This window comes from Ostrea edulis, chromosome 6 (assembly GCF_947568905.1).
Source record: "Ostrea edulis chromosome 6, xbOstEdul1.1, whole genome shotgun sequence".
NCBI lineage: Eukaryota > Metazoa > Mollusca > Bivalvia > Ostreida > Ostreidae > Ostrea > Ostrea edulis.
Genome location: NC_079169.1, coordinates 68,823,035 through 68,846,596, shown reverse-complemented (window position 1 = coordinate 68,846,596; position 23,562 = coordinate 68,823,035). Strand labels below are relative to the sequence as shown.

At 35.3% G+C, this 23,562-nt stretch overlaps 2 long non-coding RNA genes across 3 annotated transcripts; one reads left to right on the top strand and one right to left on the bottom strand.

Moving 5' to 3' along the window:
- The first annotated feature begins 14,952 nt into the window (after positions 1–14,952).
- Positions 14,953–18,253, top strand: LOC125673220 (uncharacterized). Its single transcript, XR_008795989.1, has 2 exons — positions 14,953–15,330; positions 17,858–18,253. It is a non-coding gene; the product is annotated as an uncharacterized LOC125673220 (long non-coding RNA).
- Positions 17,607–19,497, bottom strand: LOC125673221 (uncharacterized). Of its 2 annotated transcripts, none has more exons than XR_008795987.1 (2): positions 18,914–19,497; positions 17,607–18,216 (listed from the first exon to the last, which is right to left on the bottom strand). It is a non-coding gene; the product is annotated as an uncharacterized LOC125673221 (long non-coding RNA). The 2 variants fall into 2 exon arrangements; XR_008795988.1 differs by having other exon boundaries at positions 19,199–19,497.
- Positions 19,498–23,562: the final 4,065 nt, after the last annotated feature.

The window sequence follows — 23,562 nt, the reverse complement described above, 5'->3', positions numbered from 1 at the left end:
CATTGTTTTATCCATGTCTTTTAAAACATGTAGTTTTTTTTTTTTATAATATACTCAAATATTGGTATATATGATATACGAATACTTATGATTTTCCTCTTGGTACCTTTCAATTATGAGAAGAATTTGGGGGGAAATTGTAGCTGTGCAATGGAGGACATGTGCATTGAAGGGTTATTAAGAAACATTTTGTCCATTATGATATTTGGAGACTTACTATCTGTGATTGTCTCTTTTGACATTGTAATGTTCACATGTAAGAGTCCAGATTGAGAGTAATTTTAGAGTGATGGTTGATCAATTGGACATTTGTCATCATTGGTGAGAGACAATTAATGGGAGTTACACAACTGGTCTAGGAGATTGTTGCTTAATCAGACAAACATCATGTTTGACATTATTCGAGAAAAGGTACCAGCAATCCTGCAAAACTCTGAAACAGTGATCAGACTGAACAGTCCTAATGAGTTATTTTCATAAAGTTAACCAATTTTTTTAATGGAATGTGATTATATATAATTAAAAAATAAGATTTGGATTTACCAATAATATATGAGTAAGTACTTTTTTTTCCACATTATACAGTGATTTGATTACATGTTGCCTTTGGTGCAATCCCTCCTATCTAGAACTAGACAAGCATGCTCCTGCAATATGTGAGTCAACATCCAGTGTAAACAATAACAAAAGATAATCACACCCACAAACTGCCAATCTCTAGTTTGAAATACAAATTTAGCCTTGCTTCAGATTTTTGAGGCCAAAATTAAAACTTCATGAGAATTTATAACTAAAATAGATATGGCCAATATATGCACAGTTATGAGGGGAACGAGCATACCTATTTTAAAATTTCAGTACAACAGCTTAATCTTTATTTTTGCAAAATAAGTGCTGCAATCTGAATGTGACCAGAAAATTCATATATTCCACCATTTTTACCGATTGGCTGCTTTTATACCCAATTGCCGGCCTTTAAAACAGGTAGTGACAATTCCATCGCCAAACGCTCGGCATCAGGTGTGAATGTCACGGGTCCTCGGAGATGACCATGATGTGTTCCTGAATAAATCATGAAGCTCTAATGGTTGAAATAACCATCCCATCTCATCATATCAATCCACCATCACCATTCACACTCAAAACTGACCTTTCTAACACGGTTCATTCACTTAAAAATCACCTCCCATGTACATCATGAATATATCAAATCGGAAGAATGACTATATATATATGATAAATGTACACTGCACAATATTTACAAATCTGCTTAAAGGCCAGCAGTTGGGTATAAAAGCAGCCAATCGGTGAAAATGGTGGAATATATGAATTTTCTGGTCACATTCAGATTGCAGCACTTATTTTGCAAAAATAAAGATTAAGTTGTTGTACTGAAATTTTAAAATGGGTATGCTTGTTCCCCTCATAACTGTGCATATATTGGTCATATCTATTTTAGATATAAATTCTCATGAAGTTTTAATTTTGGCCTCAAAAATCTGTAGCAGGGCTAAATTTGTATTTCAAACTAGAGATTGGCAGTTTGTGGGTGTGATTATCTTTTGTTATTGTTTACACCGGATGTTGACTCACATATTGCACGAGCATGCTTGTCTAGTTCTAGATAAGAGGGATTGCACCAATGGAAACATGTAATCAAATCACTGTACAACGTGGAAAAAAAGTACTTACTCATATATCATCGGTAAATCCAGATTTTATTTTTTAATTATATATAATCGCATTCCTTTAAAAAAATTGGTTAACTTTATAAAAATAACTCATTAGGACTGTTCAGTCTGATCGTTGTTTCAGAGTTTTACAGGATTGCTGGAACCTTTTCTCGAAAAATGTCAAGCATGGTGTTTGTCTGATTAAGCAACAATCTCCTAGGCCAGTTGTGTAACTCCCATTGTCTCTCATCAATGATGACAAATATGTCCAATTGTTCAACCATCACTCTAAAATTACTCTCAAACTGGACTCTTACAATGTCAAAAGAGACAATCACAGATAGTACGTCTCCAAATATCATAATGGACAAAGTGTTTCTTAATAATCCTTCTATGCACATGTCCTCCATTGCACAGCTACAATTTCCTCCCAAATTCTTCTCATAATTGAAAGGTACCAAGAGGAAAATTATAAGTATTAGTATATCAAATATACCAATATTTGTGTATATTATCAAAAAACTACATGTTTTAAAAGACATGGATAAAACAATGATGAATTCATCTTGTAGTTCCTAGGGTGAAGTTTTGTTAAAGTAAAAACATATCCTTTCAGTGCCTCACAGATCGAGCAGAGTGGTAGAAAAATGCGGGAAAACTTTAGTTTATTTTGATAAATCATGCCAGTCTCCCTGTTCAAAATATCGTCTGCTACAGAGCATGTATAGAGTCAAGCATCAGACTGCTGCTTATTCTGATAACACTGCTAAGCCCTGCCCTTATGCAAGCTTCACGACCTAGAGCACTCATCGCACCACTTCAACTCGGTCTAGGAGTACAATCTCATCATAACTTTGCATCTCGATTTCTGGTGTCCACATTGAATAGCTTAGGGTTTTGCTCCTCATACTACAAAGTTCAGAAGTTTGAATCAAGTGCTGCAGCCGTGCAAGGAGTTGACCTTCCAGGTGATATAAGCAACAGCTTCGTTCAATTTGTTGCAGATAATGTTGATCATAACACAGCAACATTAGACGGACTCAACACGTTTCATGGCATGGGGATAATAGCTGGAATAACGCTAGCTGCAGAACTGTAGCTCTCTGAAAAAATATTTTGACATAACAGAGAGCTACAGAGCCACCCCTTATAAAAACCTTCGGTTTACGGCGCACAAAAAGCTGCGCACGGTTGAGGCCTTATATCGTTGTATTCTTGAGTTGCTGTCTCATAAATTTAATATCAAAAAATTCTTAACATATTTCCCTACTGTACTTGTGTCTAAACATACCTTCAAATATTCATCAAAGCCCCATACGACCTGAAACAGTCCCAGCTTCAAATGATTTCGTTTGTTGACGTAGCCATGTTAGGTAGCCAGTCAATTCGAATCCTGGTTAATTTCCATACTAGCACAATAACGTCTAGATGTGAACTAATATCCCCACAAACATTTTAGCTAAATATTTTAAATAATATATCATCCCAGTACCCTTAAATAATAATTATTCAAATATCTAAACTCACGGCAATGCGGCTTTCATTAGTCTGGTCCGGTCTCCATCCGTGCCACACGAGTGTTAAGGAATTTAGTAGCATTTTCATGAATCAAGAGCTTATTTTACCTTTAGAAAAACTTCATTTTTTTAATTTCTATAAATTATTCGTATTGATAATAAATGAAGAGTGAATACATAATATATAAAGAATTTTATGAATATATACCAACAACAACAGGGTACGAATTGACCGGCTACCTAACATGGCTACGTCAACAAACGAAATCATTTGAAGCTGGGACTGTTTCAGGTCGTATGGGGCTTTGATGAATATTTGAAGGTATGTTTAGACACAAGTATAGTAGAGAAATATGTTAAGAATTTTTTTATATTAAATTTATGAGACAGCAACTCAAGAATACAACGATATAAGGCCTCAACCGTGCGCAGCTTTTTGTGCGCCGTAAATCGAAGGTTTTTATAAGGGGTGGCTCTGTAGCTCTCTGTTATGTCAAAATATTTTTTCAGAGAGCTACAGTTCTGCAGCTAGAATAACGCCTGGAACTAAAAGAACATTAGCGATTCCTAGGATTACTGTATCTACTGAGGAAATCAAAGCACTGGCGAAAATAGAGATTAAATGTTACAAACCTCTTACAGATAATATGGCTAAATTAACATATGCAGAGTTAAAGAACTTAAAAACACCGGATAAGACTCTCCGTATTGATCTGCTGTCAGTAGTTATTTGGCCTCTCAAATACCCGACACCTATGTGGTCAGGCTTCATGCAGATGGTCCACAGAGGAGACTACCCAGGTAAATCTTCGGTTTCATTCCTGCCTATGATAGATTTGAATGCTTCCGATATGACATGTATATATTCCACACTGAATTTCGTCTCTAACCAAGCAAAGCGTTTTTAAAAAATGTTGGTAATGTGAATTTCCCTTTGAATAATACTTTTGATATTTTCGCAATTTTCAGTGCTTTTCTTAGAAAAAAGCGTGTTTTTACCCCAAAAATCACCGTTGAAGTGGTAATTGTACTATCAGAAATATTAAATGTTGTGTAGTTAGCTTGTTATTTTAGTTTTTGAAATTAAAGTGGGTCAAGTACTGCCGTACTTGAATTTTTAAATAATTTCACAATTTTCACAGATTTTTTGTCAAAATCAAGGTTTTTACCCCAAAAATGGCCTTTTCCGACCGTACGATTTTTCTAGACTTTTTCTATATGAATGTCCTATGCTTTGACATTAAAAAACTGTTGAAATAATATCTGTTGCAATTTGTTTAGATATAAGCTATATTTGGCGTAGATTGACTAGACTATCTTGCTGTAGGGGTGTAATATATATATATATATATATATATATATATATATATATATATATATATGTATATATATACTGCGATAGGATTGCTCCAGAATTACTGATTTCACCTTTACTATTGTTTCATATGTGAGGTGAAGTCCGTAAGCTATGATTGAAATTTACTTGATTAGTAAACATCGTAAAATTAATCCAAAACCTATTTTCGTTTTCGAGAAACTACCCTAATATACGAAAAATGAAAGTAGATTGGCGGGAGACGCTTTGGCAAATTGAAGCCAGTTTTCTCCTTTTTTTTTTGATGACTACTTAAAAGATACAGTAAATCCGTTGTTTATCTATACTTGATTTTGATCTTACAGAAGAAATAAGTTTTGATAGTTGTTGAATAAATAAGATATGCCTGTTCGTTTTTTCAATCCGTGATTTCAGTCTTAAATCAGCCTATGGAAATTTCCAGAACGAAACAAGAAGAACGAGGCAACATCATTATAGACGCTTAGGTCTGCAACCAATCGCAGGCCTTTCCGGCAAACCGTGAAGTTAAAATTTTGTACGTGTTCGGTGTTAGTTATACTTATAATAGTTTTGACTAGGCTCACATTTATCATTTTATGAAGATTGATAATTATATTAGTTTAATATACATCTCATTCAACTCTGGACGCCCCCCCCCCCTCCCCAAGACCAACGATCTGACACATTGATAAAGTGTTTAATTTTTTCCGTGATTATATACCGGTAAGTTACGATTTTTTTGTAATAATTTTTTAATAGTTACTGATATGTACCATGCACAGGGACCGGTAATTTTGTCTGAAATAATAATAGTAAGGGTCTATAATAGGGCTGGTATAGTATAGACCTCTACTATTATCATTCCAGACAAAATTACCGGTTCCTGTGTATGTACAAAGACATGGATAACCACAAAAATATTTCATTTTGGTTGAACATGTTTTGTGATGACACACATCTTGAAAGTAAGTAAAAAGTCGAAAACTGTCCAATATGTCAGATATCGAATGGTTCGGGACTGTTCTGGGAAGTTTTCGCCTTATAACTTTAAAATTAAAACATTTTACCGAAATTAGGTTGTACACTACCTGACAATGTCGCAGTTTTTCTGTTTGTCATTCATATAATGCATTATGTTTTCGATTATTGCGTTTGACGAGAAAAAACATGTATTCATAATTTTGCCCTTAAATTGTCGCACTGGACAAAATCTACCCCTATAAACACATTCGCAATACTGAGTTTTAAATTTTGAAATTATGAACGACCGTTCATTTTGTCTTTGATCAACTATTCGGCATGACGGATTACAATTGCATTCGTAAAATGATTATCTAATTTTCAATATGGAGAGAGATCATTTATGTTAGATAAGGAACATTTAATTTGGAGCTCCAAATGACTTCCTAATAATCAATTTTTATTTACTGTATAAGATATCGTTCATTGAATTCATGTGCGAAACAATTCAACCAAGCACTTAAAAAGTCCTTCCTCTATGCAATATTATCTACTTGTGATTTCCCACGTTTAATATATATATATATATATATATATATATATATATATATATGTGTGTGTGTGTGTGTGTGTGTGTGTGTGTGTGTGTATTGTTGTTTCGATCGTGAAATTATCATCAATAAGTTATTGGTGAATTCCTCAATTTTGCTACAATGGTTTCAAAATTCTCCATTTGTTTCAATGTGGTTTATATCAGAATATACTTTTCAAAACATTTAAAAATCATCAATACACTGCGTGAAGTAGTATCAAAATAAATCTTTCTTCCTAAAGGTGTCATTGCATTCCATGCACGAACATCGAGTACTTTGCAAAATGTGGGTTTAAATGATGTTGTCGTGTTTGGGAACGCAACATTAAATATCGAAGGAGGTTATGACACTAGTACAGGAAAGTTCACAGCGCCCGAGGATGGGACCTACTCCTTTACATGGACCATCACAACCGTAGCTGGAAAATACTTTAGCACAGGTATTGTCATCAACGGTAGAATGATTGGTTATAACCATGTAAACGGACATGTTATAAAAATCACGAAACAGCATCCGCAACAGCTATCATAAATATGGAGAAGAATGATAAAGTTTGGATAAGGGCTCGGAATTATGGAATGGATACGTACGCTTATCAGGAAAGATGCTCCTTCTCTGGGTTTCGGCTGTAAAATATTAATAAAAGCTTTCATTACTTGTGAATTCATAGTTGTGGTATCCTTGTTATTATTCAGTACATGTTGACGATTTCACTGAAGTCTCCATTAATGTAACACTGCCTTCTCAGAGAGTTAACTTGGTGTCGTATTGTAATTTTTGAATTTACTGGTTGGATGTAAATTCAAGAAGAGGCTCATGGGCCACATTGTTCACATGAGTCCCCTTGGCTCTGCTGTTGTTCAGATATTTTAATTTTAAAAAGTTTTTTTTAAATATCATTCATATTGTGGCCCCAACCTAGCCCCATAGGGCCACACTAGAAACCATGATACAATGTCACAAGATAAAAAAATCATGGTATGGAATTTTCAAAGATGTTTTTTTTAATTATATATATTCCTATATATAGCTTTGATTCCCGGGGACCACAATTGGAACAAATTTGAAGCTGTACTACATCAGATTGATAACAATGCTTACATCGATTCACCATCTTTCCTGAATTTTTGTTTTTCAATTTAAATAATCAAAATCGACTGTCTAATGTGTTTAATTAGCTTTCACAAAGAATTAAGGTTATATATTATCACATAATCTCATTTTAGAGTTTTTTATTAGTTCACCTGGAAACAAAGAAAAGGCACTGTCACAAGAAATGGAATATGAGAGCCGTAACACTAACCATTCCACATGCATGAGCAAGGTTAAAAAGTTTCGGACTGGGTTATTAAAAAAAATTGAATCCACTCCACTCGAAAAGAATTGGTTTTGTAACTTCCTATATAAAACTTTTATCTCCTATTGTGACCCCAACCTATTCCCGTGACCCATTAAAGTAATTCCACCCTCTTTTGATGTCATCAGATTTTGCAACATCAATGATTTATTTAGATTTATGCATGATAGGAACATAAATTTTGTTGGAGTCTTTTCCTAAAGTTATTGTAAAAAAAATCTTGTTAAAAATGAAATATTTCAAAAGTCTAAGTTATAGATGAATAATCAATGATATGTTTCAAAATATTGAATCCAAGGGCATTGACTGTTTCTATTGATTTCTTTATCAAGTCTATTATGTGATAGATTTCCTTTATTTTTTTTTTTACAGGCATTTTGTATATTTTCGTGAAGATACAGTTTCATGAAATTGATATAAGTTTAAAATGTGTATTTATTTTCATTCATTAGAGTTTTAACTAACAAATTATCAAATAAAATACATAGGTCATCACACTTTTTAAGATATGAGACGTACATAAACGGTGATATATAATCTGTTAAAAATGAAATGTTTCAAAAGTCTAAGTTATAGATGAATAATCAATGACACGTTTCAAAATATTGAATCCAAGGGCAAAAACTGTTTCTATTGATTTCTTTATGACATATAGTCTCTCCTGTTTATATTTTTCGGTTTTTAGTAAAATCTTATACTGTTGGCCACTTCCTGTTATTAGCCTGACCATATACATTTACATGTAATGACAAACTTCCACCAGAGGTCGTTTGCACAAGTCTCGTGCAACCAGACGCTCTGCTTTCTCCGTAAATATCCGACGAGCACACCGTGGACCGTCATCTTGGTAACGCTATCTTTCATCTTTTCACCCTGGGTTATTTTCATTTTCAAGCATTTCGTCAAAATAAAGACTATTATGAATCCCAATTTAGTAAGAAATTGGATGTCTTTTTATATTCTTGTTACAGATTATCATGGTTCTTTCTCAAATGGTTTCAGATCTTGAATTCAGCTCATGAAGCAAACATCCGTGCGAATTTTCGTAGGTACTCGATATTAAACACTTGAAAAGTGTTTGAGAATAACTACTTTCATTCAAAGTATGGAGCATATTGTTTCGTAATACTTCTGTGCGTTCCGTGCGATATGTATTAGACAAAGAAAACTCATTTATGTTGTTTTTGAGAAAAATAGATAGACCGATCGCTTCCAAAATCTAGAACCCCTGCCTTACTGAATCTTTTCACCATGGTCCACGGTAGAGCAGAGAGTCTGGTAAAGACACGCGATAACGTTTGTAACGTCAGAACGAGGCTTACCAAAATATTGGTCTTTGATTTGATTGGTTGATTCAACACACCTCCAAAATAACGCCTACCGAAAAAAAAATTGTCATAGATTGAATTTGCCGTTTAAGTTTAAGGATTTACAGCTAGAGTGTTGATAAAAACTTTTGTAATAGGAACGGATTTATTTGCTGTTCTACCCATGGGAAATGGTAAAACCGTTGTTTTTTTTTTTTTTCAAAATTACGTTAGGAGGCGAAAATGAAAGTACAATTTCCAGCTGACAAAGACCGTAATTTTTCTTTCTATTGTACATGTAGTAATGATTTTCCAATTAGTATCACTAATGAAGGATCAACTAATTAGCATGAAATCTCGGAATGGACTATTTATGTTATAGAGAATCAAACCGACACTAAATTAGCGCTCCCTAGCGGTAACAGTTATTATCGTGGGTCTTAACCAGACTCTGATCGTCGGAGATTTGCGGAGACAGCCGAGTGTCTGGCTGAACGAGACTACGTTTGCACACAAACCGTGTGCGGAGACGCAGAGGACTATGGGTAGTATGCATATAATGGCGGTCAAACTGAAAGTGTCACCAATATGGCTTAAAGTGTATCTGGAAACTATATACCACGCTGCATATCTGCTTATATGGATGCCTCCATTGTTTTAAATATTCTTTACAAAACCTTTTGCATATGCAGTGGTTTGGAGAATAAAACTGAAGAAAAAAATGTATTTACTCTTCGGGGAAAACAAATATATATAATTTGGAAAAAATAGCTAATTTTTGTGAGAGGAAACAGTCGAATATCGGTGGCATTTTGGCCCCCAAAAAATCACTGATAATATGACCTGTTGTTGTTGAGATGAAGATTGTTAAAGATAATTCTCTATATATTCTTTGATTCCCTATTGTGGTCCAACTCTACCCCCGGCGGTCATGATTTGAACAAACTTTAATCTGCAATACTTGAAGATGCTTGCATGTGCCCTATTGTGTCATGGTTTTCCTCTCATCTTAGCCATACTTTAAATCAGTCAGGAAACATTTGGCAGAAATGTAACATAGATAACTTCCAGGGGCGGAGCTTTGCCACGGAACCGTACTACAACTTCCCAACTATGAACAGAGCTAGAAAACAACAATCTTGTAATATATATTAATCAATGATGAAAACATAAGAAATGCACCATACCGGGTATATTATATTTATAGTACTTTCTTTCGTTCGTATGGAATTTATTGTATAGAGGGGTGTGGCAGTCAAGTCGCGCAGCGACGAGATTGTCAAGCCCCTCTGTACAATAAATTTCATACAAACAAAAGAAAGCATTGTAAATGTCTTGTGTCATGAATATTCATAACATCAGTGCAAAAATTGCTCGCGATGTGACGTCATAGGTCTGGGGGTTGGCAAAAGATTCGAGATCGGTGACAATGATTATTTAGTTTTTCAATATGATTTATGTGTATTATTAGGCTACCAAAATTGTTAAATGTATGACCCATGGGTCAGTGGTAAAGGCCCTCGGGTGATATTAAAGGGAAAGGCAACCCTAACCACATTGTTGCTTTATGAATAAAGTATTACTTACTGATACTGTAAATGAGTCTTTAACAACAAAAATCCTTGCTTAACAATTCTATCATGTATTTTAAATTACCTGCCGCTAAGAGAGCGGCCATCGATGTTTAATGTATGACGCCACATCGTCTGTTCCTGTTTATTTCATCAGCAACACTGTAAACATGACAAGTCACGAACAGTTAAATTTGGAGCCGTATAGATTTGAGCCCGTTCTTTCGCAAGAAGAAATTGAGAAAAGAAGATGTTCAGTAAAGTCGCAGACGAGGCAGACGGTAAAAGATTCTTCGTACAAATGTTTCGAACCTCAACTTGTCATTACGCAAATGATGGATCCACAGTTTACGTAGTCTTTTCTTTTCAAATGATTTGGTTGGGTCGGGAATTTCGGGACCCCCCCAACCTTTTTTCACATCTCCCCTTCGCATCAGTGTAATTAACTGCTTAACAGGAAGGCATCAACCTATTGAATACAAAAGTTCCACATCATGGCAGCCTCGATATATGGATAGTGGGATATAGATAGTGGGATTTCAATTTTTAACGTTTTCAAATTAGACTGAAGCTTATCTAGGCTGTATATCAACAGAATAGTATAACAAATCTATATCATATAATTAATCCTATCATGTAAACATCTTTTGGTTGCCTTCCCCTTTAATTCATGCATATCTGTTATTTGCATCAAGGGGAAATGTCTTACCTTGACCGTGTACCCCCTTCCATGTCCCATCCAATAATTTTAGTGATCTATTACTTTGGATGCCTGGTTTTTTCTCTTTTTAATCCCTGCCCATTTTGTTACTTTCTTAGCCATTACATGTATACTCTTACAGTGTTTTTCAAAAGTCCACTGTTACTGGGTTGCTATCTATAAATACCCCAGATTGCCTTCTGAAAATAGCAAAATGCTCATTTGAATAACATAAACACGTGATTATAAATGTGATGCATTTCTTTATTTCTTTTGCAGAACAACTAGAACAGCGGTTTCTTCCGCCACAATGGCCGTGTATGATTACAAAGAACAAAATTTAGAAGATGAAGCGGTGATTCAGACTACAGGTACTCTCTAGTTGCAGAAAAAAGAAACATGTTCGATTTTTTCAATTATATAGCCTTATTTTTTCTCGAATCATGCAAATCTTAATGACAATTTCAAGTCAAATTCAAGATACCGGTAAAATATTCAGGAATCTTTTCTTCCTAGAATGACTTTTAATTGTTTAATGTCACAGTATCGTCTTACGTTGTAAAGTTCTGCATACCCTACCATGCACAGTGAATTCGGAATTTAAAAAAAAACAAGATGTGTTTGTGAAACACAAATGCCCCCGATAATGGTCATTCCAACGATGGCCAAGGTCACAGGTCACAAGGACACATATCTTGGTACCATTAGAAAGATTTTGTCACAAGGAATGCTCATGTGAAATATGAAAGCTCTAATATTTACCATTTAAAAGTTGTCAATTTTTTGAAAAAGTAGGTCAAATGTCAAGGTCGAAAGGTTTAGTACCCATGGAAACGTCTTGTCACAAGGAATACTCATGTGAAATACCAAAGCTTTAGCACTTACTGTTCAAAAGTTATTAGCAAGGTTAACATTTTCAAAAGGTAAGTCAAACTCACAGGGTCAAAAATGTTGGTACCCACGTAAAGGTCTTGTCACAAGGAATACTTGTGTGAAATATAAAAACTCTAGCACTTACTGTTCAAAAGTTATTAGCAAGGTTAAAGTTTCAGACATGATGACAGAATTACGGAATTACGGAATTACAGAAACAATATGCCCCCTGATCTTCGATCTCGGGGGCATAAAAAGATGTAGGTAGAGTGATGTTATAGAAAGTTATTGCTTTTTAAATGTAGCTATTGAGAGAGAGGCTACAAAAGTATCACGTCAGTCATGTACTGCAGCTTCAGAAGGAGTGCGCCAATCTGGAAAAAAAAGAACGTACTCATGAGGTTCCTAGAAAGGCACCTCAACAGTAAGAAAGTCATAAGAACGCACTCATGAGGTTCCGAGAAAGGCATTACAACAGTAAGAAATTCAAAAGAACGCACTCATGAGATTCCGAGAAAGGCACCTCAACAGTAAGAAAGATAAATGAACGCCCTCATGAGGTTCCGAGAAAGACATTTCAACAATAAGAAAGTCAGAAGAACGCACTCATGAGGTTCCGAGAAAGGCATCTCAACAGTAAGAAAGTCTTCTACAAACAGAACCGTAAGCTCCAAGGGCCTGTTTTACAAAACATCTTGCGACAAAGTAGCAAGTCTTAAATTGTATTACATGCACGCTTATTAGTTTAAATGAGGGAATTAAAACGTTTCTGAAACTTAATTTTCAACATTATTTCTTTACTATTTTACATTGGAGTGATTTATCTTACAATAAACGGGATAATTCCAGTATGTAAAGTTGGTCGTAAGTCGTAAGTTCTTTTGTAAAATGCACCCCAGGATATTGCAACTTGGTATATTTGGTCACCATGATGAGAGGAAGATGCTACTTATTTTTCAAGGTCATAGATTGTAGTATCGGTTAATAGGTAAACCTTCTAGGCAGAATACAGACTGAACTATTGGGGCTAGGACTGTCAAATTTGGTACACATACTCCTCATGCCAAGTGGAGGAAGCCTTTTGTTTTTGAAGGTCAGAGGTCAAGTCGTAGTATCACTTAGTAGGGAAACCTTGTAGGTAGGATATAGACCTAACCGTAAGTTAACTTGGTACATTTGATCACCATAATGAGAGGAAGATGCCTATTATATTTCAAGGTCAAAGGTCAAGGTCGCAGTATCACTTAGTAGGAGAACCTTTTAGGCAGTATACAGACCGAAATGTTGGGGGCATACACGTTAGTACACATACATTTTATGCCAAGTGGAGAATGTCTATTGTTTCTCAAAGTCAAGATCGTAGTAGCAGAATACAGACCAAACATTTGGGGCTAAGATCATCAAACTTGGTACACATATATCTAATGCCAAGTGAAATTACATAGAGAGTACATGATTTGTCTGTGAAAGTATGTCACACCCTGATGATTGCTGATACTACCTGAAGCCAAGTTCTACAAATCATGGTGCAAGAAAACACCTTAGCTTTTTTACGGGCGTATTATGTACCGTTGGCGGTACTCTTGTTAACTTTGTGTTATTGCGCCTCTGTTTCATGTTATAATGCTTTTGATTCATGTCATCACGCCTTTAATTCGCATTATTACTTCGTCTTTAGGCTTAAATATCCGCATTGTGTCTGGTATCGCACAAAGTATGCAAAAACGCCTTATTTATTCCCAAATCTGTAATAAATAACACAATTGTTCATAATTAATTAATTACAGCCAATGAAGGGAAAACGGAGTTGCTGAGTTTCTTCAGGGTACCTAAAGAGGAAAAGGAAGCAACCAGGAAGAGATACGACTCACTGAAAGAAAGGATAACTTCATTGTGTCTCCTCTGTAGTCTAATTTTAAATGGTGTCATTCCATGAGCACATCTTGGTTAAATCAATGCGGTGGTCTAGAGGTTAGAGCGTTCGCCCAGCATGTGGAAGGCCGGGGTTCGAATCCCGGCCGCGACAGACCTAAGTCGTTAAAACAGGTAGTGACAGTTCCATCGTCAAACCCTCGGCATCAGGTGTGGATGTCACGGGTCCTCAGAGATTACCTTAAAACGGATGTCCCGTGTCACAGTAGGCGTGGCACGCTAAAGGACCCCCACTGCTCAATGGTCGTAAGCGCCGAGCAAAGGCCTAAATTCGAAGCCTTTCACCGGTCTTGGTGACGTATCCATAAGAGTGAAAAAATCTCGAGATAGTCATTAAACAAGAATCAATCAATCAAAACACCCATGTGTCATATCACCAAATTTAATAACAATTATATTCATTCGTGGCACAACAGTGACAATACCCAATCTAATTAAAATCAGATCCTCAGACACGCTCACAATCTTACGCAGAATATACGGCGCGAATCTCAGAAGTCTGATTCTAATTAGACTGTGACAATACCAAATCTATCATAGGAAATTCATTGTTTGTTTTTACGTCCCTTCGAAAGTACAATGATCATCAGACGTCAACAGCTGTAGGTGAGGTACCACACCTATGCTTACCGCTCAGTTCCGTTGCAGAGGCTTCTTTTAAAAATGTGCCAACCCCGGGTTGCGACACGAGGCCTTGGTAAAAACATATACCAAACATCTGCAGCTCCAACTTCTAAATGCCGAACGTTTTGGGAAGGAGCAATCACTACCTAATATTTTGTCTTAGGTTTGACAGGGCCATGACACTCGAACACGTGACTTTAACCACTGAGCTACTGCGGTTGGTATTATAGAGAATTAATGTTTTCTCTCATATCTACGTATGTAAGATACAGATATGCTATGAAAGAAAGGTATGCAAGATATTTCTATCTTTCATATCACGTGACGTTTATCTTACATATCCCGTGACGTCATAATCAATACACAACTAGCTTGCAACTTACCTCGCCTCGATTGACGAACACAAGCGTCTGCAAAGCTCTTGTACAAAAAATTACAGATTGTAATGTCCCTGATCATCTCCAGGTGTATGTGACCGGACACAAAAATACAAATTCCTTGAACAATAGCCGTGTTTCGAGTTACTCCGGAACACAGTGTTTATTCTGTGTTTAGTCACGCCGCGTCAAAAATGTTCCACAGGGTTACTTCCGGTTTATCGTTGTTTACCTTTGTAAACCAACAGTCGACACTTCGTGTATTAGGCCTAGGCTTAATTTTGTCGATCATCATGAAATTGAAATACACATTTAATAGTTTGGGGTGTATGCGGTACATATTTGTTTATGAGCGTTTGATAAGCTACTATTGATCTACGAAATACAACGAAAGACTTCGTCAAGAACAGAAGAAGACGATGTCGTGTAACTCACACAAGGCCCAGCTGTCTAGTAACCGGAGGGGTAAAGGAAAAGAACGTATTAAACTCACTGAAACCTATCAAACAGGTAAAATGAAAATTATGACGACATTATATATATATATGATTAAACAAAACACAATGTGCACTGCTTCATAAAGCAGGCATTAGGTCCAGTACAGTCTATAGGGCCTATGTGAAATAGAATTTACGTTACCAAATCAGGGCCAAAATGGGCATAAACATGTAACATATATAACCAGGTCCATTCCAAAGACTATTTCTACCTACGTAGCTATTAATAGCTACCTAGGTATTTAAAGCTACTTAAAGTAGCTACTTTTACATGTTTTTAAAGATATAAATAAATAATAATTAAGGCACATCTTTTAAACAGGTCAGTCGTTTTATGTATCATGTTGTGCATGTACATGACAAAATTCGGAGTGTAAATTTAAATACTTTACGAGGGTGGAAAATGTAGAGGAAATTGCATGAAAAATCGACTCAAAAACTTTTAATGTAAGAGTGCATGAATGTTAACTTTAAAATTAATAAAGATTTGTAAAACATTCTAGACTTCTTATCATGTATCTTTGATCCTAAGTTCCTAGAGAATGGAAGTGGGTGCAGTTATTGATGCAAATTTGAAAGTAATCATTTTTTTGTCCAATATTTTTGTGGTATTCATTGTCAGTACAAGTGAATCAAGAAATTTGGTACACACCATGTTGCGCCGTTCCTGCGTTTGGCCACGAAATGCAAGTAAAGGAAAACGTAGGTAAAAATAGCTACCTGGAGTAGGTTTAAATACCTATGTAGCTACTTATAGCTACCTAGGTAGAAATAGTCTTTGGACTGGACCTGATAATTATTGATATAAAATATAGATAATGACAATACACAGTGAAAAGTAATAGATTAGCTATAATATTATAGGTATTTGAAATGTCTTTATTATTTAAAGCTAGTTTAGATTGAATTAGACTGGGTTTCTGAGTGCAATGGTATAGCCATATGTGAGTGAGGATAAAATTATCTACTTGGGTATAGTCAATATGCTGTCTAATTTGAAACAATCTAATTAAAATTAGATCTTTGATCTGCTCATGCAATCGCTACACAGAGTGTAGCGATTGCATGAGCGGATCAAAGATCTAATTTTAATTAGATTGATTCGACTTTTAATTTACTTGAATTTTAACTATGCTCAGCTGATCTCTAAGAAAAGACTGCACTTGTTATGAAACTGGTGTATAGTCCTTTGTGTAGCGATTGCATGAGCGGATCAAAGATATAATTTTAATTAGATTGAATTTGAAAATAATTATTTATCAACTAATACTTGTGTTACAAATTAAGTCTTTGGAGTTTGACTTCTAATGATATACTCATGTAATTGGAAGAATTTTTAGCATGACTATTTATTGTTGTAGTAATTTTATTGACTTTTCACAATCCAGTAGGTATTTGTGATTACTGCTCATATTTATATCACTGAACAAAATATATATCTGATCATGATTAAGGTAATATTATTCCTTTCAGCAACATAATTTCAATTATGTGCTCATAGACTGGTCCAGCACAATCTCTAGTATAATTAGCTATATAAATATGCTAATCAAGCTATATAGCTTTTTAAAGCTAATTGAAATTGCTTGATATAACTATTTCAAATCTTCTATCAAATATATTTTTAAAGCATAAATATTGAATTTCTAAGTTAAAATATTTCATCCTTGTACTTAAAACAACACACTGTAAACAAAAAAAGCTTCTTAAACTATGTACCTTAGGAAGAATTTTGATTCAAAATTGTCAAATGTTTAGGATTATTAAGTTGTTACAGATTCAGCATTGTAAAGTCATCATATACTTATCAAAGCTTCGACACACATAAGGCAGTGGACAGTTATCAATACAAAAGAAATTCTCTTTTCATGAAAATTCTTAAAATGACATATGATCTATACCTAGAATAGTGTTGTGGTTAGTTCAAAGTACATGTATATTGTTATGTGTCATTGCACTTAAGAAATTTAATCGAAACTAGCTTAATGAAGCTGTTTGAAATAGCTTTATAAAACTATATAGCTAAATATAGAGATTGTGCTGGGCCTGATAGATATAGCAATACAGAGGAAATCCGTCATATGCATCAAAAGTTTGAAAAAGGTGAATTGACTTAAATATAAATTTATGAACAAAATTGAAAAAAAAAAAAAAGAAATTAGGAAGAATCTTTTCTCTTCATTTAAAACATGTTGGGTAGATTTTGAAGTTGTTTAACTCGGCTTTATACAGAATGCAAGCAAGCTCTCATATGACTACAATGTATAGGGGAAATCAGATATATGTACAATAAATATGGTAAGCTTTATTGATAAAAATCATGAAAACTCATACATTCAGTTTTAATATGAATTACTTCATGTATTTCCAAATAAGTTAAAAAAATATACATGTATGTACAGTGAACAGTATTTTTAACAAATACATGAATTATAATTTCATCATTATTTATTTATTTTATTATTTTTTTTTTTACATCTTTGCTTCTCAAATTGACAAAAGTCTATTATCAATATTGTGGCATCCCTCCTCTTTTTCAGGTTAATGGGAACAGGATAATTTTCCATGCCTTTCATTTGAGGTCTTCAGTTTCATCATTAATCATCTGAATGTCGGTATGCCAAACTCTCATGATGTCATGTCATTACTGGATATTCCTTAACACTGGTTTATTTAAACCACACTACCTATAACATTGCCAAATATTAGACTGAAAATTTTCAAATACACAAGATTTGAAGCAGCAAAAGAAAAGAATTACATATGTATAACACACAAAAAAGAAGAAATTAATTCTCACCTGGCTGATATGAACTTTTTACTCCTTTTTAGCTCCCTTTCACTGCATACCAGCCAATAACTAGCAGTCATTATATGCAGATCAGCCATTGTTTTCAACCTGTGTATATATATGTTGAATAAAATATGAATGAAAATTGTTGTTCTTTGTTATTCTTTTTAAAAAATATGTATACTCAATAGTATATTTCCTTACACAGTACTGAATCAAAGGGGTAGGAGAGCAAATATATAATATATAACCTGGCTCATGTTCAGCTGGTTCCATTCTTGTATACAAGTGGTTTGAGTGGAAATGTACATATCTGATGTACATGTAAAGTACCTTGATTGCACAGGCAATATGCATCACTTGTGTTCGAATTTACTATTAAAGAGTACTCTTTAATAGTAAATTCGACCCCAAGCGATGCATATTGCCTGTGCTTGATTGGTATTAAAAGTTGGAGAAAAGATCAATGTTCTTTGATATAATTCAAAATTTTGCAGTGAATGAACCATCAGTATGGAGCTTGAATAAATGATCATGCAAATTCTAGTATAGATCCGTAGGGATATATTATCTGGTGTTCTCATATTTTATTTCATTAGCAGATATATATACCCCCCCCCCTCACTCCCTTGTGAAATTGCTTCATAATTTTTATGAGCCTGAACCATAAGTTCATAATTGAAATTCTCTATTTAATGTCATATGAACACCGTTGTAAAATACATACACTACTCAGATGTGGATGAGGGTACAAGTATACCTATTCTTAAAGATTGACAAGATTTTGCACAGTCTATATTATAACCTCTTGGTTTTCCTAAAAGTTAATATAAGCAAACTGGCTAGAACAATGATGTTTCTTTGTTGGTTCAGCTTTCACGGAATGTAATAATCGCACTCAATTTCGGCTGCTCGTGGTTTTCTACACAAATGACACCATCGTTTCCTCTGCGTGAACGCTTTTCCCGGGTTTGGGAAAAGGTAAACTTTGACATATTCCCAAGTAAATATATATCCCTTGCTATCCTTTATCTGATTTGCGACAGTTTGTGCCGCAAAATCTATATTTTGTCAAAAACAATTTTGTTACCAGTGTAAACAAAATTAACCGGAAGTACCCCTGTGGAACATTTTGCTCATATCACGTGACCGGCGTGGCTAAATACGAAAAATCCCGGGTGTTCCGGAGTAACTCGAAACACGGCTATTACTGCACACGTTGAAGTAATTTCACCACTTGGAATCTCTCTTCACACACTCGTCATTAAATAACTGCTCAATTAATATCAATATCAATGCTCCTCTAAGAAAAAAAAAAACCGTGCACTTGTGGATTCATATTCTGATGAGGTTTTTCAAAATGTTTCGCGCTGATGGACTGTCGAGTTACAGCGCTGCCTCAAAAGTATTTGCGGAAAAACAAAATGGCGGACGTTGTAAACAAACTCTGTCTCCAAAGTTTAGAGCTGAAATAAATACTTAAAATGATAAACAGACTTCCTTTAATACTTTGTCAAGCAACCTTTGGAGCGAATGACTGCCAGTATTCTCCTTGCAAGTGAATTGTATAAATTTTGGACATACTGGGGTTGATAAGAAGTCCACAGTTCGTTGATGGCGTTAAAAAGTTAATCTGGGGTCCTTATGTTCCGGGTGGTATATTGAAGTTCTCTTTTAATGCGAAGCCATATATTTTCAATTATGTTTAGATCTGGTGACTGGGCAGGCCAGGTCAAACAGTTAATATTATTGTGTTTGTATTCCTCAATAATTCGCGCTCGATGTACAGTGGCATTGTCATCCAGAAACCGATAAATTCTACTGGAGAAATGACGGGCTAAAACAGGCCAAAAATTATTTTCGAGAATTTCTTGATATTTTACAGCATTTATATTTCCGTTTACTTTACATAAAGTGCCAACACCATGCCAAGATATGCAAACCCCATATCATTACAGTCACTCGCTTCTGAAATGTGCGACACATGCATTCCGGACGGCAAGCTTCATTTGCAGACCGCCACACATACACACGATTATTCTGTCCTATCACAATCTGTGATTCATCACTGAATATAACTTGCTTCCATTCATTCTGAACTGACCATTTTCTCCTCGCAAGACACCATGAAAGTCGTTTTTTTTCTGTTTACCTCCCTGACTACCATTTTCTTCCTTACAACTTGCCTAAAAACCTTATTCCCTTATTCCTGTGTAAAATCCTTTGGACAGTCTTGTGATGAACATTTACTGCACCTCCATCGTTGAAATAATTCGTTATGTCCCGTAATTGTCTTCCACGGTTTCTTTTTACTAAGCGCAAAAGTCTACTCTCCGCTCGTTTGGTAACATTTTTCGAGGTCTCCCGGAACGGGGCAAATTTTCCACATTTCCCTTGATGCAAAACTTTTGCCATATAGATCGAATTGTTGACTCAGATACATGTATATTCAACAATCTCTCAATGTCACAATTTCTGTGTCCCTCCCGTTTTAAATCAACAACCACTTGTCTAAGCTCAGTGCTAATTTCTTTCGACTTTCGTGCCATGTTGGAAAACACCGGTTGATAAAAATAGCAGACGACAACATTGGTACGTCACCTAGTCAGATGATTAGTCATGTGATACATGTACGGGAGAGAACTCAAAATTAGTAAACAATCAAAGAATTCTAGCTGTGAATCATTTTTTAATTTACTATCTAAAAAAAATCATGCCGCCATTTTGTTTTTCCGCGAATACTTCTGAGGCAGCGCTGTACGTCACGCATCACCCTGATTATTGATTTATTCAAAGAGGAATAACTCTAATACAATTCACTTATACACTCGTCGGCCGATTTTTTGTCTGCAACGTAGTTGCCAAAATGAAGGTTGTAGAATTCGATTCTGGTGTTATTTTTAATGTACAGCGAAAAATTAATTAATTGGAAAATTCTCAAAATGGCGTCGCTAGGCACAAGGAAAACGAAAAAATCTAGAAATATGAGAGAAAAATACTCTCTTATGAGTTGCCATGAAATATTAAGGTGATTCCACCCTCGGGTTGCAAAAAAGCGGTAAACCCCTCGGCAAAGCCTCGGGTTTCACCGCTTTTTTGCAACCCTCGGGTGGAATCACCTTATATTTCATGGCTACTCATAAGGGAGTCTTATAATCCTCAACATATCAATAAACATGTTCTTTATGCTCTAAATTTCGCGCTAACAAATTGTTCTAACTTATTGATGTCTTCTCATTTCTGTTAGCATTGTAATATACTTGTATGTTCTTTATAACCTATAAGCAGTACTGATTTTGGAAATAAACAATACAAATACATGGCTTACAAAACAGAATGGTCTACAAAACAGCTCTTAATAATACAACGCTCTCTATTGAAAAAAAATATATATCATAGAGATAAGAATGCTCGAGAATTAAGACTAGCGAGCAGGCATAAGCAACTGCAAGGTTAAATGATTATTTTATTTGAAAAGTTGTTAAAGACACTGCTCCCCATTAGCCGAATTATAAGAAATATGAACAGTTTTTCAATCATAGATTTTAAGGCCAAAGAGAACAAGATTCGAGTCTGTCGTGCACATAATCTCCACGTCGGTATACACTCGATTACCCAGCTATCTAAGCAACAACGATCCGCCATGTTCGGTCCCGTGTTTTCTATCCACGGAGAATACTAGAACCTTTCCTGGCAGCAATGTTTATCAGTTATAGGAGCACGATTTGTGCAAAAGAAAATTAAATGACTATACCAGATTCGAAACAGGGACTCCTTAATCTCTGGTCCGGTACAAGGTTATATGTTCACAACCAATTAATGCTCACCGGTGATCGCACCAGTCTAACTGCTGCAGATACGATACCTTCAGGCACCACTAACGCATTCTATGTATGAAGTTTTATACATGTGCATTGTTTTCGATTATCAGTACATGTCGTCTTTGTTCATTATATTTACTCCTTGAATTGTTACAAAATAGGCAGACGTCCCCATGTGAGTGAAAGATTCTCGAGCAGGACGTTACACGTACAATCAGTCAATGAAAACAGGCATTTCCCCCAGCTTATGCCAATAAATACATTTTGTTTTTGATTATTTAGAAAGAGGAATTGCTTGAACGAGTCCGAGGACAGAGACAGAGAAAACGCGCCTTAGTAAATTATACCACTCAACTGGAAAGGTCTGTTGAAAGGGAACGGCATCAGGCCACGTTAGCCTGAAGCTACATATAGCAGCAACTCAGCAGCAGCCAATATCAACGATCGTGCGTTCACTCACGAGTTTGCTAAATTACAAATGATTGTAAATCTTGCTTGTGAATAACCGTGCATTACCAATAGAAACGTATTCCACATTCTGTAAATCGTGTTAATTTCTCTACTCATTGCCTTGTCTACTCTTTTTATTTACTATTAATCTCACACAGACTGCTACATGTATTTTAAATTTTGAAGTAATTCGGGTTAGGGTTTTATATCAGAGCTCTTGCAAGTCTTATTTATTTGACAAGCCACGACTATTCATTTGTAGCATTAACAAAACAGAAGAAAGAAAAAATAATGATAATCAAATAAAAAAAAACCAAGAAAACCAAAAAATGTAATTAATTATGTTAATAGTAAGAAAAATCATGCATATTAAAGATGTGTTAATTTTTCTTTCCAGATTATTTGCGAATGGATGTGTACTTTTTTATACGCCCGTTATTAGTATTATGTTATGGCGTTGTCCGTCCGTCCCGGGTCATGTTTTCCGGACTTTTTTCCGTAACGGATGCATTTACAACTTTGAAATTTGGTCGCAATATCTCCCTCCAGAATTGCAAGAGTGAGTTTGCATTTCAGCTGGATTGGTCCATCCTTGACCTACTTTAGGGCTATAAAAACGTCAAACAGTTTTCCGGACTTTTTTTCATTACAGATACAGATATTGTCCTGAAATTTACACATAAGCTTCCTTTCAGAGGAATACAAGTTCAGTTTGCATTTCAGCTGGATTGGTCCGTCCGTCCATGACCTACATTAGGACTAAAAGTAGGTCAAACAGTTTTCTGGGCTTTTTTTCATTATGGATACAGATATTGCCCTGAAATTTAGTCAAAGGCTTCCTCTTGGAGGAATACAAGTTCAGTTTGAATTTCAGCTGAATTGGTCCATCCACTACCTACTTTTCAGCTAAAAATAGGTCAAACAGTTTTCCAGGCTTTTTTCATTACGGATACAAATATTGCTCTGATATTTAGTCATATGCTTCCTCTCGGAAGAATACAAGTTCAGTTTGCATTTCAGTTGGATTGGTCCATCCTTGACCTAGTTTTGGACTAAAAATAGGTCAAGACAGTTTCCGGGATTTTTTCATTATGGATACAGATATTTCCATGATATTTAGTCAAAGGCTTCCTCTCGGAGAAGACAAGTCCAGTTAACATTTTAGCTGGATTGGCGCACAATG